The sequence below is a fragment of the Cibotium barometz genome, chromosome 62, assembly GCF_041138505.1.
Source record: "Cibotium barometz isolate CiBa-2024 chromosome 62, ASM4113850v1, whole genome shotgun sequence".
In the NCBI taxonomy this organism is placed as follows: domain Eukaryota; kingdom Viridiplantae; phylum Streptophyta; class Polypodiopsida; order Cyatheales; family Cibotiaceae; genus Cibotium; species Cibotium barometz.
The window spans coordinates 25019743-25031265 of record NC_141107.1 but is presented as its reverse complement, the minus strand read 5'-3'; positions in this window follow the sequence as shown (position 1 = coordinate 25031265).

Below are 11523 nucleotides of genomic sequence, written 5' to 3'. Positions count from 1 at the left end.
CTCAGGGTTCTTTTCGATAGTTCCTAGCTCATAGTAACCGGCAATATATTCACATAACAAAATGGAATCTCCATGGAAGATCAGCAAGATCAGCCAACAGATCCATATAAAAGAGCACTTCACTCATAGGCCGCTTCCTTGGTCCCTCATCCACCGTACCGGAAGCTCACCATTTAAATCGAACCGAGGCTGGTCAAGACCTCGGCCGACCTTGCTACGCAAGACGTCCTCCATTGGCTCTCTGTCATCAGGAGTTGCAACTTTATCAGTTAGGTCTCCACGACCTTAATCACAAGATGGTCAAAATGCTTCCCCAGCATTCTTGACATAAAACAGTCATTTACAAACTGTTTACAAATACAGTTTCTATAATGAACTCGCATCTTTCCACATTATCCCTCATCAATCCACTTTACTTATTCCACATTCCATTAATAAAAGTACTCATTCTTATCCAATCACATCATTTTCCATCTCATCACATCAGATTCATTCACATCACATATCATTTATTCACATCCCAATTCACATGCCATCACATCTCAACCATTCACTCATATTGACGTCACGATAAGTTTTTGACATATTTGGCTTCTCAGTTGATCCTTATTAGCCAATTAGCTCTGATACCTACTGTAAGATCCCTGTCCCCACCGCGCAACAGATTCTGGGTGCTAGTAGGCGGAAGTAGCAAATCTTGCGCGAGGGCAGGGTCCTACACTCGGGGCCTCGCCACGGATATCCGGACAAGTGACTAATTCCTCGGTTCTTCCAAAACCAAACTTAGAAAAACTTCCCTTGCCCGGAAAGCACAAGCAATTCCTCCAGGATAAAATTTTACTCTAACGTAGTCAGGGTCATTACTGACCAAACTGATCCAACCGAACCTAAAGTCACTTGGTCAGATCAAGGAAGAAACTTGCACTTGGATCATAGAGATCAATGTTTTTTCCCCCATCGAGAGGCACAGCCGTTGATTCCTTTTTCCATAGAACAATTACTATCCGGAATTTACTTCATCTAGCGTACTATAATAGAAATTGAGTCTCAATTTATAGATCCATCAGTCCAGCCTAAACCCATCCAGTCCCATGGGTTAGCCAACCGCCCAACCACTGTAGTGATGGGATCCAATTTAGAATTTGGTTAGGTTTTGTCCCAGGTACCAGGGAAAAGAGTTCTCAGGTCCCCTAGCCGGAAGTTCATGCAAACATAAGACTAGTCATACCACTTACACACCCAATATGAAATTGCCTTTTTCTTAGCATCAACTTTAAAACAATCCTTTAATGAAACCATTATGTCACTGATCACAATCCTCAAAATCTCTGGTTGAATCCATATTTTCAATCATTCATTCATCGGTGTACTTATGGCATCATTGGCAACCAGAACGCTCACCACCTATTCACTCAAGGGCCTTTTCGATAGTTCCTAGCTCATAGTAATCGGCAATATATTCACATAACAAAATGGAATCTCCGTGGAAGATCAGCAAGATCAGCACAGATCCATATAAAAGAGCCATGGACTCATCCGTTGAGGCATTAGGAACTCAATGGAGTCTTTTTGGGCCCTTTAATTTGCCATGAGGTTATGGAAACATTTAACTTTTTGACAAATAGGAGCCCGCTATGTAAGCAAAAACCATGGGTGATTAAGAGAGGTGTAAGAGTGGTCAAAGGGTGCACTTTTTCCCCCAAAAAGGAGAGGGGCAATTTTATAATTTTCAGACCTCCATAACTTCTACATACAAGCTCCGATTTGAGCGGAGATTACAGATCCGTGATCTACGCATCAAGAGCTTTCCATAGATATGTTACATGATATGGTTTTATCCGCTAGATTTTAAATTCCATTTTTTCCCCAAAATTCAAATTCGAATAAAGTAGCCGTTTTGAAGCTTCAAATTAGAAAACGTTTCTTCTTAAGAGAAAAGGTTTGACTCCCTTAAACTGCCAAATAAAAGGGCCCAAGAAGACTCCATTGAGGTCCTAATAACCAGCAAGATCAATCAACCAGATCCATGCCTAGTTTCAGAAAACAATTCTTACTCCTTATTCCAATATCTTCCATGACGCACGTGTGGGTATCTTCGGGGACCCAGAGTCCGAGCACCGTCGTATGGTCAGCACCCTCTAGGATCCTTCGCAGGTCACCTAGCGCTTCACTCATAGGCCGCTTCCTTGGTCCCTCATCCACCGTACCGGAAGCTCACCATTTAAATCGAACCGAGGCTGGTCAAGACCTCAGCCGACCTTGCTACATGCGAGACGTCCTCCATTGACTCTCAGTCCAGCAGTTGCAACTTTATCAGTTAGGTCCCCACGACCTTAATCACAAGATGGTCAAAATGCTTCCCCAGCATTCTTGACATAAAACAGTCATTTACAAACAGTTTACAAATACAGTTTCTATAATGAACTCGCATCTTTCCACATTATCCCTCATCAATCCACTTTACTTATTCCACATTCCATTCATATGTGTACTCATTCTTATCCAATCACATCATTTTCCATCTCATCACATCAGATTCATTCACATCACATATAATTTATTCACATTCCATTCATATATGTACTCATTCTTATCCAATCACATCATTTTCCATCTCATCACATCAGATTCATTCACATCACATGTAATTTATTCACATGCCATCACATCCAATTGCTTACATTAGAATGAATTAAATACTCTTGGTGAAATTCTAGTTGATTTTAGAAAGTTAAAATTTGAAAAATGGTCAGCCATACAAAGGAGTTGTGGTAAAATTTTCTAAAATTGTGTAAAAATAAGTTTTACTTCTTTATTCTGGATAGATGCATAAAGAATTTAAATTAATCCAAAAAGTTTTATTTTCATCAATTTTTATTTTATGCATAGAAAGATGCATAAAGAATATTATTTTTAATTCAAAAGAGTGATTTTCATCATAAATGATTTTATGCATAAATTAGATGCATAAAAGAAATTCTTTTATATTAAAAGAGTGATTTTCATCATAAATAATTTGTATGCAAATAAGATATTTTTTTATATTAAAAGTGTGATTTTCATCATAAATGATTTTATGCATAAAAGAAATTCTTTTATATTAAAAGTGATTTTCATCATAAATGATTTGTATGCATAAACATATGCATAAAAGATATTTTTTTATATTAAAAGTGTGATTTTCATCATAAATGATTTTATGCATAAATTAGATGCATAAAAGAAATTCTTTTATATTAAAAGAGTGATTTTCATCATAAATGATTTGTATGCATAAAAGATATTTTTTTATATTAAAAGTGTGATTTTTATCATAAATGATTTTATGCATAAATTAGATGCATAAGAGAAATTCTTTTATTCTAAAAGTGTAATTCCTACTCAATTGGATTTATGCATGGAAAGATGCATAAAGAATTTATTTTAACCCAAAAGTGTTATTCTCATCAATTTTGATTTTATGCATAGAAAGATGCATAAAGAAATCTATTTCTAGTGCAAAAGAGTTATTTTCATCAATTTTGATTTTATGCATGAGAAGATGCATAAAAGATTGAATTTTAATTCAAAAGTGTCATTCTCATTTAAAATGAATTTATGCATAGGAAGATGCATAAAAGATTGATTTTTATTTCAAAAGTGTTATTCTCCTTAAAATGGAATTTATGCATAAATAGATGCGTAAAGAAATCTTATATCAAAAATAAGAATTCTCTTGTATTCTATAAATAGATATGAGGATGTGAAATGAATCAAATAGATGAAAATGAACGAAGAATGGATGTAGATATATGTATATGAAAGAATGGATGTAGATATATGTGGATGTGGATGTGGATGTGGATGTATGAATGCGGATGTGGAAATGGATGTATGAATGTGAATGCGGATGTGGATGTATGAATGTGAATGTGAATGTGGATGTGTGGATGTGGAAATGGAAGTGTGGATGTATGAATATGAATGTGGATGTATGGATGTGGATGTGGATATGGATGTATGAATGTGGATGTGGAAATGGATGTATGGATGTAGATGTGAATGTGGATGTATGGATGTGGATGTGGATGTGGATGTATGAATGTGGATGTGGAAATGGATGTATGAATGTGAATGCGGATGTGAATGTATGAATGTGGATGTGGATGTGTAGATGTGAAAATGGAAGTGTGGATGTGTGAATGTATGAATGTGGATGTGTAGATGTGAAAATGGAAGTGTGGATGTATGAATATGAATGTGGATGTGGATGTGGATGTGGATGTGGATGTATGAATGCGGATGTGGATATGGATGTATGAATGTGAATGTGGATGTATGAATGTGAATGTGGATGTGTGGATGTGGAAATGGAAGTGTGGACGTATGAATGTGGATGTGGATGTATGAATGTGGATACGAAAATGGATGTATGGATGTAGATGTGAATGTGGATGTATGGATGTGGATGTGTGGATGTGGATGTGGATGTATGAATGCGGATGTGAAAATGGAAGTATGAATGTGAATGTGGATGTGGATGTATGAATGTGAATGTGAATGTGTGGATGTGAAAATGGAAGTGTGGATGTATGAATGTGGATGTGGATGTGGAAATGGATGTATGGATGAAGATGTCAATGTGGATGTATGGATGGGGATGTGTGGATGTGGATGTGGATGTGGATGTGGATGTGGATGTGGATGTGGATGTGGATGTGGATATGGATGTGGATGTATGAATGCGGATGTGGAAATGGATGTATGAATGTGAATGTGGATGTGGATGAATAAATGTGAATGTGGATGTGGATGTGGAAATGGAAGTGTGGATGTATGAATGTAAATGTGGATGTGCAGATGTATGAATGTAGATGTGGATGTGGATGTATGAATGTGAATGTGGATGTGGATGTGGATGTATGAGTGTGAATGTGGATGTATGAATGTGGATGTATGAGTGTGAATGTGGATGTATGAGTGTGGATGTGGATGTATGAATGTGGATGTGAAAATGGATGTGTGGATGTGGATGTGTGGATGTGGATGTATGGATGTGGATGTGGATGGGGATGTATGAATGCGGATGTGGAAATGGGTATATGAATTTGAATATCGATGTGGATGTATAAATGTGAATATGGATGTATGAATGTGAATGTGGATGTGTGGATGTAGAAATAGAAGTGTGGATGTGGATGTATGAATGTGGATGTGAAAATGGATGTATGGATGTAGATGTGAATGTGGAGGTATGGATGTGGATGTATGGAAGTGAATGTGGATGTGGATGTGGATGTGGATGTATGAATGCGGATGTGGAAATGGATGTATGAATGTGAATGTGGATGTGGATGTATGAATGTGAATGTGGATGTGTGGATGTGGAAATGGAAGCGTGGATGTATGAATGTGGATGTGGATGTATGAATGTGGATGTGGAAATGGATGTATGGATGTGGATGTGAATGTGGAAATGGATATGAATGTGGATGTGGATGTGGATGTGGATGTGGATGTATGCATGTGGATGTGGATGTGGATGGATGCATGTGGAAGTGGATGTATGGACGTGGATATGGATATGTATGTATGAATGCGGATGTGGAAGTGGATGTATGGATGTGGAAGTACGAATGTGGATGTGTATGTGGAATAATGAATGCGAATGTGTATGTGAAATGATGTGACGTCAATATGAGTGAATGGATGAGATGTAATAGCATGTGAATTGGGATGTGAATAAATGATATGTGATGTGAATGAATCTAATGTGATGAGATAGAAAATGATGTGATTGGATAAGAATGAGTACACATATGAATGGAATGTGGAATAAGTAAATGTTGGAATTAGGGTTGCAGGAATGCACACACAACTTCAAGAAGATGAGGAAGCTTGAGCACAACACAGTAGTGTATTATGAGTGCCAAAAATGAAAGATTACAAGCCCTAGAAGATAATGGGCGTATATACAATGCACGGGGGAAAAAACCTCCTAGTGAGGGAAAAAGTGCCCCGGCGGTCCTAAGTGTGTTCACACACATCACTACTATAATATGGTAACAAATCCCCCCTGGAGTGATGCGGTGAACAAGAGCTAGCACTCATGTATAGGGAAGTGTCTAGCTATGTGGACGAATCCACAAAAGGGAGTAAGCCCAAAGCTTTGCGAAAAGCTTCGAACTTCTCACGAGGCAGAGCCTTTGTGAAAAGGTCTGCAAGGTTATCCTGTGTTGGCACATAAGCCAAACTGATCTCTCCTGCAGAGAGTCTCTCCCTGACATAATGGTAGTGCACCTCAATGTGCTTCGTACGAGCATGGAACACTGGGTTCCGCGCAACTGCCAATGCGCTCTGACTGTCAGTGAAGATGGTGGTGGCAGATGGCTGCCCAACACCCAAATCAGCCATAAGGCGTCTGAGCCACACACACTCAACCGTAGCTGTGAAAGCTGCCCTGTACTCAGCTTCACAACTAGAAGTGGCCACAGTAGGCTGCTTCTTGCTCAACCATGATATGCATGAGCTTCCAAGCATGAAGCAAAAACCACTCGTGGACACGCGTGTGTCATAACAACCAGCCCAGTCAGAATCTGAAAAAGCATGTAAATCTGGCGGCAATGATCCCCCCTTGGGATAAAACAACCCAAGATGCCGAGTACCACTCAAATAGCGAAAGATACGCTTCACTGCCTGCCAATGCTTAATGCCTGGGCTATGCATAAATCTGCTCACCTGTGAGACTGCAAACTGAATGTCTGGCCTCGTAATGCATACATAAATGAGGCAACCAACAGCTGTCTGATAGAGTGTGACATCAAAGTGATCTCCAGCATCATGAAGACTCAACTTCAAACCTGTCTCCATTGGAGTAGCAATAGGCTTGCAGTCTTCAAGGCCAAATCTCCGCAACAATGTTTCAATATACTTTGTCTGACACAAAGCAATACCTCCATCACACTGCTTAAATTGTATCCCCAAATAATGATGCAAATGCCCCAAATCTGACATCTCAAAAGAGGCATTCAAATCAGCCTTAAAATCAGCAATATGACTCTCATTTGGTCCTGTGAGCAGCATGTCATCGACATAGAGAGCAATGATTAGATGTACACCATCCACACGTTTAGCATACAAAGTGCTTTCTGTTGGACTATTCTGAAACCCATGTGCAGTCAAATATGCATGTATTTTTTCATACCAAGCTCGTGGAGCTTGCTTTAAACCATATAAAGCCTTTTTTAACCTGCACACTTTGTTTTCCTGCCCTCTTTGAACAAAACCACGAGGCTGCGATACATACACCTCCTCATGCAAATCTCCATTTAAGAACGCAGTCTTTATGTCCAGCTGATGTACATTCCAACCATTATGAGCTGCTAATGCACAGATGCTACGAACAGTGGTCATACGACATGTGGGAGCAAAAGTCTCATCAAAATCAATGCCCTTCTCTTGAGCATAACCTTTTGCAACAAGCCTAGCCTTATGGCGATCCACTGTGCCATCAGGCTTACGCTTCAATTTGTATACCCACTTAGTGCCAATGGCCTTCTTGCCAGGGGGCAAGTCACATAAAGACCATGTACCATTCTTTATAATAGCATCGTATTCTGCTTGCATAGCAGCCATCCAATTTTCTGAACTTTGTGCCTCATCAAATGAAACAGGCTCACTTTCATCGCACATACTAGAAACAGCCAATGCATAACAATCTGACGCATAAGAGGCACCATGAGAGCCAGAACGAGTGCGACTAGACAAAGGGGCATCCAACTTGCTGTCACGCAAAGTCTGCACCAGCCATCTAGGCATATTCCTAGAGCCCTCAATCTCTTGTCTCTCATCCTCAAGTGCATCACGCACATCTGCATCAGATATAGGCTGATCTGTGCCATCATTTAAAACCTGCATAGGCTGAAAAACTGCCTCATGAGGTATTGCACTTGACTGTGCACCACTGAAAAGAGGCAACAATGTATCATAGACATCACGTGAGCTTATACTTGTCTCCTTAGTACATGAAACCAAGGGCTGAACTGCATCTTCCACAAATACAACATCACGGCTAACCAAAATGCGCTTTGTCTGTGGATGATACAAACGATACCCTTTGCTCTCAGCACTATATCCAACAAAAATACATTTGACAGCTTTGTCATCCAATTTTCTGCGATGTTGCACAGGCACTAATGCATATGCCAGGCAACCAAAAACACGTAAATGGCCAACAGATGGCTTGCGGCCATGCCAAGCCTCATATGGAGTGACAACCTGTAATGCTTTGGTGGGACACCTGTTTAGTACATAAGTGGCACACATGACAGCCTCAAGCCAAAAACCATGTGGTAGACTTTGACTCTTAACCATACATCTTGCCATTTCCATGAGAGACCTGTTTTTTCTCTCAGCCACACCATTTTGCTGTGGTGTATACGGCACTGTACATTGGTGTTTTATCCCACGCTCAGCCAGAAATGCATTAAATTCTGAAGACATATACTCCCCCCCTCGATCTGAACGGAGGGTGCCCATCTTACTTTCTGACACATTTTCAGCCATAACCATAAACTGTTTGAAGCACAAAAACACTTCGGACTTTGCCTTCAAAGGATATACCCATGCATGCCTGGTAAAATCATCAATGAAAGTCACGAAGTAAAGGTAGTTTCCAAATGATGGAGTTTGCATGGGACCACAAACATCACTGTGAACAAGCTGCAATCTGCGTTCAGCTCTCACTGATCCATCTTTGGGAAAGGAAGCACGCTGCATTTTACCCAATATGCAGCCCTCACAAACATGCTTGACAGGTGCCTCAAGCTTAGGCAAAGAAGACACCATTTCAGATTTCTGCAGGCGCAGCAAACTTGCAAAATTCAGATGACCAAAACGTGCATGCCACAGTTTTGCATCTGAAATAGCCTGCGTATCCATAATAGCACATGCTGAATCCTCTACACATTTGCCATCCATATTGAGCTTATACAGCCCTCGACATAGTGAACCAGATGCTACAATGATGTCACCACAAGAGAGATCATGAACAGTACATCTGTCATCCACAAATTTTACAACCAAACCTGTTTTGGCAAATGCGGAGACTGACAGCAGATTCTTTTTGATCCCTGGCACATACAATGCATCAAAAAGTGTAAAGGTGTTGCCATTTGCAACATTCAGCACAATCTGTCCAACTCCTTCAACGGGATAAGAGGAGTTATTGGCACAAGTGACAGTATTCCCTGTGGGAGCAGACTCAAGGAAAGTGAATAAACTGCGCTGCGAGGTGATATGCTTAGTGGCACCACTGTCAAAGTACCATACATCTGAATCTACTGCAGACATACATGTGTCATGCAAAGATGGGTCATAACTGCACTGCGCATTGAATGCCCATTCTGTATCTAGCACAACATTAGCAGATTCATTGTTAGAAGGAGAGGCATCTGCAACAGCCATACCAGCCTCTTTCTTCTTAGCCTCTTTCGCAGCTAGCTTAGGACACGCTTTGATGACATGATCATTTCCCTTACAGTACTTGCAAAATGTCTTCTGTTTGTCACCCTTCTTCTCATCTTTGTCTTCCTTCTTTGGTTGCGCAGCATTTGCAGATTTCTGCTTACTAGAAGAAAAGCCAGCTTTACCTTTCCCGCTTCTCTGACTAGCAACGAAAGCTTGATCTGCGACACGCATAATATTCCTGTTTTGCCTTGACTGGTCTTCTTGCAGCAAAACAGAAACTAACTCCTCAAATGATAAGGCATTGGGATTGCCTTTCATCATCAAGCGAAGAGTGGAAGCAAAACCCTGATAAGAATCTGGTAGACCATTCAAAACAGTCTGCACAAGTGAACTGTCTGACAGGATTTCATCTGCAGAAATGAGCTGCTCTTTGAAATCCTTGATCTTTGTCAAAAAGCTATCCATAGAATCACCTTCGTTCATATGCTCACTCTCCAACTGTTTTCGGAGATAAGCAACACGAGCCTCATTTCTTGCCTGATACAATGTGGCAAGTACATCCCAAGCATCCTTAGAAGTCCTGCAGGAGCGAATATGTGGGATAATGGTACGTTTGACAGACAGCGCAATCAAGGCATGAGCCTGCGCATCTCTACCATCCCAACGAATCTGCTCTGCTGAAAGTGGTGGTTCTCGAACAGCTGCTACAGCACTTGTGCCTGCACCATCATCAACAGTACCTGTTTCTGATGTGTTTGCAGCATTCCCAGCCACAATAGGACGTGCATCAATACCCTGCACAATGTTCCATAACCCCTTTGCTACCAATACATGTCGCATCATATATGCCCACAATGGATAGTTGGTGCCATCCAACTTATCCTCAGCAGCCAACATGCGGAATACATCATTGTTGTCAGCCATGGCCAATGACTGTACCACTAGATGTAAATGCTGTCTGTAAGAGGAAAACCTGTATAAAATCGACCTGTGCTATGTAGCACAGCCCAAAACAGACGAATGGGCACCTGTCCTGCAGATTTTAATCCTGACAAAAAATCTGCAAAGTAGGACGATTTTGCCTGCGCAGTACTTGGAATGCAAAAACGGAGGGCGAAATGACCTCAGATCAAAATTCTGAAACGACCAAGCCCTACGGGCTCTCCCACGGCATATACTAACCTGCAGACGCTCGTGAAATCTCGTCGCAATCGGAGGAGATGAAGCGGCAGGTGCCGGTGATGCTGCCCGGGAGGAGGAAGCCTGCTCTGATACCAATTGTTGGAATTAGGGTTGCAGGAATGCACACACAACTTCAAGAAGATGAGGAAGCTTGAGCACAACACAGTAGTGTATTATGAGTGCCAAAAATGAAAGATTACAAGCCCTAGAAGATAATGGGCGTATATACAATGCACGGGGGAAAAAACCTCCTAGTGAGGGAAAAAGTGCCCCGGCGGTCCTAAGTGTGTTCACACACATCACTACTATAATATGGTAACAGTAAAGTGGATTGATGAGGGACAATGTGGAAAGATGCGAGTTCATTATAGAAACTGTATTTGTAAACTGTTTGTAAATGATTGTTTTACGTCAAGAATGTTGGGGAAGCATTTTGACCGTCTTGTGATTAAGGTCGTGGGGACCTAACTGATAAAGTTGCAACTGCTGTGACGAAGAGTCAATGGAGGACGTCTCGCGTAGCAAGGTCGGCCGAGGTCTTGACCAGCCTCGGTTCGATTTAAATGGTGAGCTTCTGGTACGGTGGATGAGGGACCAAGGAAGCGGCCTATGAGTGAAGCGCTAGGTAACCTGCGAAGGATCCTAGAGGGTGATGACCATACGGTTGCTCGAGCTCTTGGTTGCCGAAGATATCCACACGTGCATCGTGGAAGATATTGGAATAAGGAGTAAGAGTTGTTTTCTGAAATTGGACATGGATCTGGTTGATTGATCTTGCTGGTTCTCAATGGATGAGTCCATGGCTCTTTTATATGGATCTGTTGGCTGAACTTATCCTGGAGGAATCGCCTGTGCTTTCCGGGCAAGGGAAGTTTTTCTAAGTTTGGTTTTGGA